This window comes from Canis lupus, chromosome 17 (genome assembly GCF_011100685.1).
Source record: "Canis lupus familiaris isolate Mischka breed German Shepherd chromosome 17, alternate assembly UU_Cfam_GSD_1.0, whole genome shotgun sequence".
Lineage (NCBI taxonomy): Eukaryota > Metazoa > Chordata > Mammalia > Carnivora > Canidae > Canis > Canis lupus.
In genome coordinates, this window is record NC_049238.1 from 24,530,775 (window position 1) to 24,539,450 (window position 8,676).

The window sequence follows — 8,676 nt, forward strand, 5'->3', positions numbered from 1 at the left end:
AAAGGCCTCCCAGGACCAAGTACTATATATATTCCATACTATATACTCCTTCTCTGACCTCATCTCCCACTCCGCTTGTTCTACTCAGCTTTCTCGGCCTCTCCCTGTGGTTCACTGCCTTTGCACTCGCTGTTCCCTCTGCCTGGAACCCTCTTCTGCCCAGATGCTTGCCTGACTTACTCCTTCATCTCCCTTAAGTGTTTTTTAAATTAATTTTTTTCAAGTATAATTAACACACTGTTTCAGATGTACAATATGATGATTCAACAATTTTGTTCATTTCTCAGTGCTCAAGATAAGTGTAATCCCCTTTATCTATTTACCCATCCTACCCACCTCCCCTCTGGCAACCACTCTTTTGTTCTTTTTTTTTTTTTTTAAGATTTTATCTATGAGACACACACACACACACACAGAGGCAGAGACACAGGCAGAGGGAGAAGCAGGCTCCATGCAGGGAGCCCAATGTGGGACTCGATTCTGGGACTCCAGGATCACACCCTGGGTCAAAGGTGGCACTAAACCACTGAGCCACCGGGGCTCCCCCCTTTTGTTCTTGTATTTAAGTTTGTTTCTAATTTGTCTCTTTTTTCCTTTGTTAGTTACTTTGTTTCTTAAACTCCATGTATGAATGAAATCATATGGTATTTATCTTTTTCTGACTGGCTTACTTCACTTAGCATTATGCCACCTAGATCTATCCATGTTGTTGTGAATGGCAAGATGTCATTCTTTTTATGGCTGAGTAATATTCTTTGTATATAAATACCACTTATTCTTTACCCATTCATCTATCAATGAACACTTGGGTTGCTTCCATATCTTGGCTATTGTAAATAATGCTACAATAATCCTTCTTAAGGAAACCTACCCTCACCATCCTTTTGAAAATTGTAAGCTCAACTCCCTCTGATCTTTCCAATTTGCTTTATCTCACTCTATTTTTTTCCTTTAGCCTATACCACCCTCAACTATACTAGATACTTACTTATTCTACTTATTAACTACTTATTCTACAGGTATTCATTATGTTTATTACCTGTCTCACCTCATGAGAATGTTTGACTCTTGGTGGACAGGAATTTTTAGCATTTGTATCCAGTGCTGTATCCCCAGCACCTAGAAAAGTGCTTAGCACATAGTAGGTGATCACTGAATTTGTATACATAAAATGCATCCTGAATTATGCCTGTCCTTCAGGGCTTTGTGGAGGATTAGAAATAATACATGTAAAGCATCCAGCACAGGACTCCATTCCTGGCAGGTGTTCAACCATCATTAGTACATGTGCATGCAAGGAGTATGTGAGGTCTCAAGCTCTGCCAGCTTCACTGATGGACACATGAGACTTTCTGGGACCCATATAGGAATATGTATGTATATCAGCGCAGAGGGACTTACACATGCTCACAATTATGCTTTGCTAGAATGTACTATTATCATAATTGTCATTGGAAATGAGGTAAAAGCCCCAGAAAAATTAAATATCTTGCTCAAAGTCACACAGCTGGGCTTCTAATGGAATCACCCCTTCCCTCCCAGTAAGGGGAATAATTGCAGTCATTTTGCACAACTGGTGGCTCACATTTTAAAAAATGCTTCTTGCAGAAAAATGTAAAAGTAAGAGTGTAAAGAAAATTGAAATCACCTATAATACCACCAACCAAAGCGAAGTATGATCAGAATTTTGGTATGTATCCTTTTAGGCTTTTACTATATACATAAACTCTAAAGAGCTTTATTTAATAAAAGTGGGCTTGGACTATATATATTATAAATCAACTTGCTTTTTAAAAAAAAACACTGTATTTGGACATTTTTTCACGTTACTGCACTCATTCTTTTTAATGGCTATACAATATTGTATAGTAAGAAGGAAAATTTATTGATAGAATTTAATTTTTCTCTAGATTTTTTCCCCATTATCGATAATGTTACAGTGATCTTCCTTGTGCATTGTTACTATTTCTATTTCTGTGGGCTAGAAACCTAGAAGTCAATGTTTTTGATTGAGGACATGAGCATGTTAAAGTGGCCTCATTGTTCATAGTAGTTTTTGAAGCAATGTTTCGGTCCAGAGTCATCGTTCATGTGGAATCTTTCCGTACTATATCTCTCTTCAATTGAAGAAGAGGCAAACACTTTAGCTGAAGAACATGAGTTTAGAGCATTTCCCTCTGCAGTCTTAAATAATCAACCAACGACTGCCCCATAGCCCAGTAGGATTCTACTGGAAAGTTCCCTGCAGAACAGTAGACTCTGCTTAACAAGTATCCATGTTTACCATTAAGTATAATGTAAACCATAACATTTTTGTCCATGTGTTTTATTCAACTGAAGAAGTTCCTTTCCTTAATTTTCTGAGTATCTTAATCATGAATGGGTGTTGAATTTTGTTTAATCCTTTTTCTGCATGTATTGAGATGATCAAATATATTGATTTTCAAAGGTTGAAATAATCTTGTATTCCTGGGATACACCCCACTTAGTCACCATGGATTATCCTTTTTGCTGGATTCGACTTGTTATAGTTTGCTTATGATTTTAATATCTATGTTCATGAGGGAGATTTGTCTGTAATTCTCTTTTCTGTAAAAGCTTTGTCAGATTTCTGTAGGAGGCCTATGGTGACATCATACAATGTAGTGGGGCACGTTCCCTCATCCTCTATTTTCTGAAAGCATTTGTAGAAGATGGACATTTCATGTTCCTTAATCTTCAGAGGTAAACTTCAACAGTGAAAGCATCTGGAATTAGAGTTTTCTTCGTGCAAAGATTTGAGATAAATCTAATGTCTTTTTTTTTTTTTAAATGCTTTTTTTTTTTAATTTTTTTTTTTTTTTAATTTTTATGATAGTCACAGAGAGAGAGAGAGAGAGGCAGAGACACAGGCAGAGGGAGAAGCAGGCTCCATGCACCGGGAGCCCGACGTGGGATTCGATCCCAGGTCTCCAGGATCGCGCCCTGGGCCAAAGGCAGGCGCCAAACCGCTGCGCCACCCAGGGATCCAAATCTAATGTCTTTAATAGATAGAGCTATTTAGATTTTCTATTTTGTTGTGTCAGTTTTGGTAAATTTTGTTTTTGAAGTAATTTGTCCATTTCATCTAAGCTATCAAATTTATTGGCATAAACTTGTTCATAATATGTTCTTGTTACTATTTTAATGTTTGTGGGAGCTCTAGTCATAACAGATCCTCATTACAGGTTATTTGTATTTTCCTGATATATACAGTAACTTGTGTTTTCTCTCTTTTCCTTGACCAGTATTGCTAGAGGTTTTACTGATTTTATTAATCTTTACAAAGAACCAACTTTTGGTTTTGTTAGTTTTCTTTATTGTTTGTTTTGTATTTCATTTATTTCTATTCAAACTTTAATTAATTTCTTTCTTCTATGTACTTAGGGTTTAATTTGCTCATTTTCCTTTTGGTAGAAACTTAGATCATTAACTTTAAACCTTTCTTCTTTTCTTTCTTTTGTTTTTTCCTTTCTTCTTTTCTAATAGAGACACTATAGCAGTGAATTTCCCTCTAGTGCTGTCTTGGATGTGTCACACGAGTTTTGATATGTTGTATTTTCATTACTACTTAGTATGAAATATTTCCTCATTTTCTTGTGGTTTCTTCATTGACCCATTACTTATTTAGAAGTGTACTATTTAATTTCTAAATATGTAATGCTTTTATATGTCTCTTATATTGGATTCCTAATTAGTTCTGTTGTCATTAAAGAACATAATCTGAAAGAGTCAATCTTATGAAGTATATTGAGATTTACTTTGTTGGCCAGCATATGCTCAGTTCTTTTAACTTTCCAGATGGGCTTTTTGGAGAAACCTCTGCACATGTACAATTCAGGGGTCAGTTAAGAATCTGGGCAGAGTTTATAAGAATATTTTGTGTCTCCCTCCTTCCCAAGTTTCCCTCTTCACTTCCCAAGTGCTCTGGCAGCCCTAAAACCACTCCTCTGGCTCCTTAAGCTTGTAGGGCTATGGCTTCTTGGTTGAGCTGTATCTCCCTGTGTTGTGTATCCTGGCCTTGGGGTGTAGGGGAGGAGCTATCAGGTGAAAAGCTGTATAAATATGAATCTCACTAGCACAATTCTTTTCTTGCAAGGGTTAATCCTTCAGTTTCCGCCTCCTTTTGATCATTTTCCAGGGCCTTCCAATGGCTTTTTGCTTGTTCATCTGGAGTTTATAAATCTACCCGAAGTACGATTAGTCTAAGACAAGATACCCTACCATTACCTAAACCAAAACCAGTGGTATTTTTGTGTGTGCAAATTGCCTGTTTTACAGCTTCCACCCTTTTGCTATTGACATATTTATGTTTTCTTATTAATTTATAAACTGTTCTTCCTGAACTCATTTCCACATCTGTTCTGTTTATGACCTATTTGAACTGACTGGCAAAATGGCTCCTATTTCACACTCTTGAAACAGAACATGAAGGATAGCCTAAGAGGACATTTACAAATGGATCAAGAACAAACTTAAATATGGAATTAGAAATCCCTTCAAGGTGGTGTCTACCTTCACACTGCTATAAAGTCCTTTGCATTTAGAATCTGTAGTCACCTCACTGCTGGCTACACATGACACAACTATTGCTATCTCCAGACCAATTCGCTTAGGCTATTTTTCCTATTGTAATGTTCTACACATGATTTTAACACAGACTTTCTCACCATTGTGTCTATAGAGCAAACATCACTAAGCATGGAGTCAAGAGACCTAGACTGTAATCATGGTCATCACAGTCACATCTATGTCACATCACATCATAGTCCATTTATTAGAATCAGTTTCTCCACCTTTAAAACAGTCACAATGAAAGGGTAAAACAGTCACAATGAAAGGGTTTTGTGCTGTGGATAGAATGAGGTGGGTGAAATTACCAGCAAGCATGATATATGGTGACAGGAAGAGCTCAACAAAAGTGGAACCTGAGTTCTTTCTCAAGTTCTCACCTGTCCAGAAATGGAGAAGAGAGGTGAAGGCTCTCGGGTACGAGTGCTGCAGATTATACCATGGGAAAGATGTGCATGTGGGTGAAGGTAGCAGCCTGGTATGGTGACAGGAGAGAGAAGAGAGGGTGGGAAGTTGGGACTGGACTCCTCTAACCGCTACAGTTTGCACTTGCTCACTGGAACAATATCGATTACTGTTCTAGCCCATTACATTTCAGATGGTCTATTGCAAAGAATTACCACAGGAACAGCAAATAAATACAGGTGCCTTGGACACAGCTAGTATGGTGAGGCTTGGATTCAATTTCTGGCCTATCTTACCCATGATGCCAAGCATTTTCACACACAAGGATATGCATGCCAGTGTACCTGGTTTATAAGAGGCACTCCATGAATCCTAATATCTGAGTCTGAATCTAAACTGCTTTGCAAGTATCTTCCAATGGGCCACACGGAACTGAAACTGGGGACTCGGGACAATCTGTCACAAAGCCACCTTGTTCGTCTGCACTCACTGAGCTGAGTGCTGCCCTGGGTAGGGGTGATATCTGGGTGCTGGGAAAGAAATCCACTTAGGTGGGACACCTAGAGCACCAGCTCTCCTCCCTACTTCCCCCAGCTCTCTGACCTTTAAGGCACTGGGGACAGTGTGGGACGGTGTTTCACTCTGCTTGAGTTGTCATCCCCCAATACTACAGACAGTGACTGAAACAACAGAAACTTAAGTTTCTCACAGTTCTGGAGACTGAAAGTCCAAGATCAAGGCACTGTCAGGATTGGTTTCTGGTGAGGCATCTCTTCCTGGCTTAGAGAGGGCCACCTTCTCGCTGTGTCTTCACATGACTTCTGTTCTGTGTGTGCACAGATAGAAAGAGCAAGCCCTAAAAAAAAAGAGAGAGAAAGAAAAGAAAGAGTAAGCCCTGTGGTTTTGTCCTTTTCTTGTGAGACGATACTCCTATGGGATTAAGGCCTCACCTTCATGATCTTATGGAATCTTTATTGCCTTCTCTAACAAAGCCCTATCTCCAAATATAGTCATGTTGAGGGGAGGGTTTTAACCTATGAATTTGGGAGGAGGGCACAACTCAATCCATAAGAGAGGGGAAGGTCAGAGCCCTGAAATGAAGAGAAGAAGGCCCAAGGGGTCCAAAAAGTAACATAAAGACCACAGTGAACTGTGGGTGCTGCGAACGTGGCAGTCTGACGCAGTTCTCCTGGCACTGAGCCAGTCAGTTCAGAAACTATAGGTGTGTGGTTCATTCTAAGATGCCAGCTATTTCTGGTGAGTGGAGACCAAACCAGGCCTCTCCATGGACAAAAGAATGCCCATACGCTTGTGTTTTCACAGGCAAGAAAAAAATACAGGGAGCTCAGATCATCATAAGGATCCCCCCAAATACAAAAATGGAGGTAATAACCAAGTTCATTAGGGTCTGACAATAAACTCTGTAGGGCTGAGGATATATCTGAAAGCTTTGGAAAATGTACATGGGCACAGGACAGTCCTCATGTAGCTTCCAAAAAATTCCAGAATTAAAAATGAAATGATAACGAAGAGTTGGTGATTCTCTTTCTGGTCAGACCCTCCATCAGGTTCCTGTAGGCAGTGAGCTCCCTTACTGCCATTAAAATGTTATTCAATTTATAAAATTTTACTCATACCTCACTTTTTCCAGAACACACCTGTGGTGAACCTAGCTACCCTGGTTTGACATAGATTCATTTCCTCACGCTTATTCGAGCGTTTCTTGTCAGGTACTGTGCTGAGCACTGTGCTGGGCTCAAGGATATGGTGGTGATTAAGACTCAGTGTCTGGCCTCCCAGAGATCAGCATTTACTGGGGAGCTGCTGTGTGTGCCTCCAGCTGGACATAATAAAAATGTCCACGGAGTGTTCCGTGGACACAGAGAATGAAGTGGTGGCTTCTGTGATGGCCATGGCGAGGACACATATCCTGGGAGCTTCAGCAGAGGAGGAAATACCCGAACTGGAATTTCACTCAACCATTCAGATCACAAATATTTGGGGAGTACTGGCTATGTGTCAGGCATCGTGTTCAGGTTGGCGGTACCACAGGGATAACAGTAAGGTTCCCACTTTTAGGGAGCTTCCAGTTGAGCCACAGAGATAGTGAACAAGTAAACAAGATCATTAGAGATCGTGAAATGTGCAATTGAAGTAAAGAGGGTAGTGCGATTATCCATACATGGGGGAGGGGCCTATTTTAAATCCTGTGGGTAGGGACGTATTCCAGGAAGGGGCATTTGGGCTGACACTTGAAGGATGATGATAAGTCTTTCATAAAAAGAGTTGGTGGAAGCTCCAGATGGAGGAAACAGCAGGTGCAAAGGGCCTGAGGGAGGGAAGAGATCATGTACTCTGGGAACAGAAAGAGGTTGCCCAGGCTTGAGGGTGTGGGGCAATGGCAGAGGCAGAGGTGTGTGGTAAAGAGCTGTCTTGCTGGATTTGGGAACAGGACGGGAGGTTTAAACTGGAGAAGGAGACTCAACTGGGATTTATGGCTAGAAAGAGTGCTTGTCCTGTGAACACCTGCAGCGCTTCCCATCTAGTTTGGGGCAATTCTCACTATCCGACAGATCGGGTCTTTATTTAAATTTTTCATCTTTTCCTCATCGTGAATTTTTCTATTTTGATATTTCTCTAATGTTGATTAAAATATGATTTATCTTGATTACTGAATTCTTGGCACACCCTTAAATTTTGTGTTTGGGATGCCTGGATGGGTCAGTGGTTGGGGGTCTGCTTTCGGCTCAGGGCGTGATCCTGGAATCCGGAATGGAGTCCCACACTGGGATCCTTGCATGGAGCCTGCTTCTCCCTCTGCCTGTGTCTCCGCCTCTGTCTCTTTCTGTGTGTGCCTCTCATGAATAAATAAATAAATCTTAGAAAAAAAAATTTGTGCCAGATGTAAGTACCTCACTCCCCCCACACCAGTTGCAGCACTGCCCCTTGGGCCCCTTACCCTCTTTCAATTTTGAGATGTGGCTCAAAAGGTAGGAAGTTGGAGAAGGCTCAGCTTTTCCTTTCCTGCCAAGAATTTCAATCTCCCTCTCCCACCCCGGGTGCTTTTTTCGGTGTGTCACGACGTATGTGCAGAGACGGGGCTCTTCTCCACCCTCTGATCTCTCTTGAGTGCAGAGGAGCCAGATGACCACAGTCATCCCCAGAGACCAGCAATCATGGACGGCTTCAAAACAGAGCAGAAATCCAGACTCTCAGACACCTGGCAGCAGAGGGCCCCTCTGTGGCCCCACAGATCTGGCTGAAACGCCCCTTGTCCCACATATGGCACAGCTGCCTTAGGGGGACGCTTTGCTTCCTACTTGGAAAAGATAAGAGAACCCACACAGTCTGGGGAAGGGCAGAGAAGAGTGAGAAATTTTGATAAAGGGCCTTTGGTAAACTCTACTCCCAGCAAGGTAGCATCCGAAGCAGGCATGGATTTTGATGCCTATACCTGGCTTCCTCTGAAGCCTTGGCACATTTCCTGGTAAGATGCCCATGTGAAATACAAGCCTCTATTTGAGAGGCTGGGTGAGGCAGTAACGTCCTGAGGGGGAGCCCTGGCTAGGTCAGGGGACTGGGGCTCAGCTCAGTCTGGTCTACTCAGCCACGCCATCTCACACCTCTGTGCCTCTGTGATAAAATCCCCACACAGGCTTCCTAATTCCCCACTGGACGCTG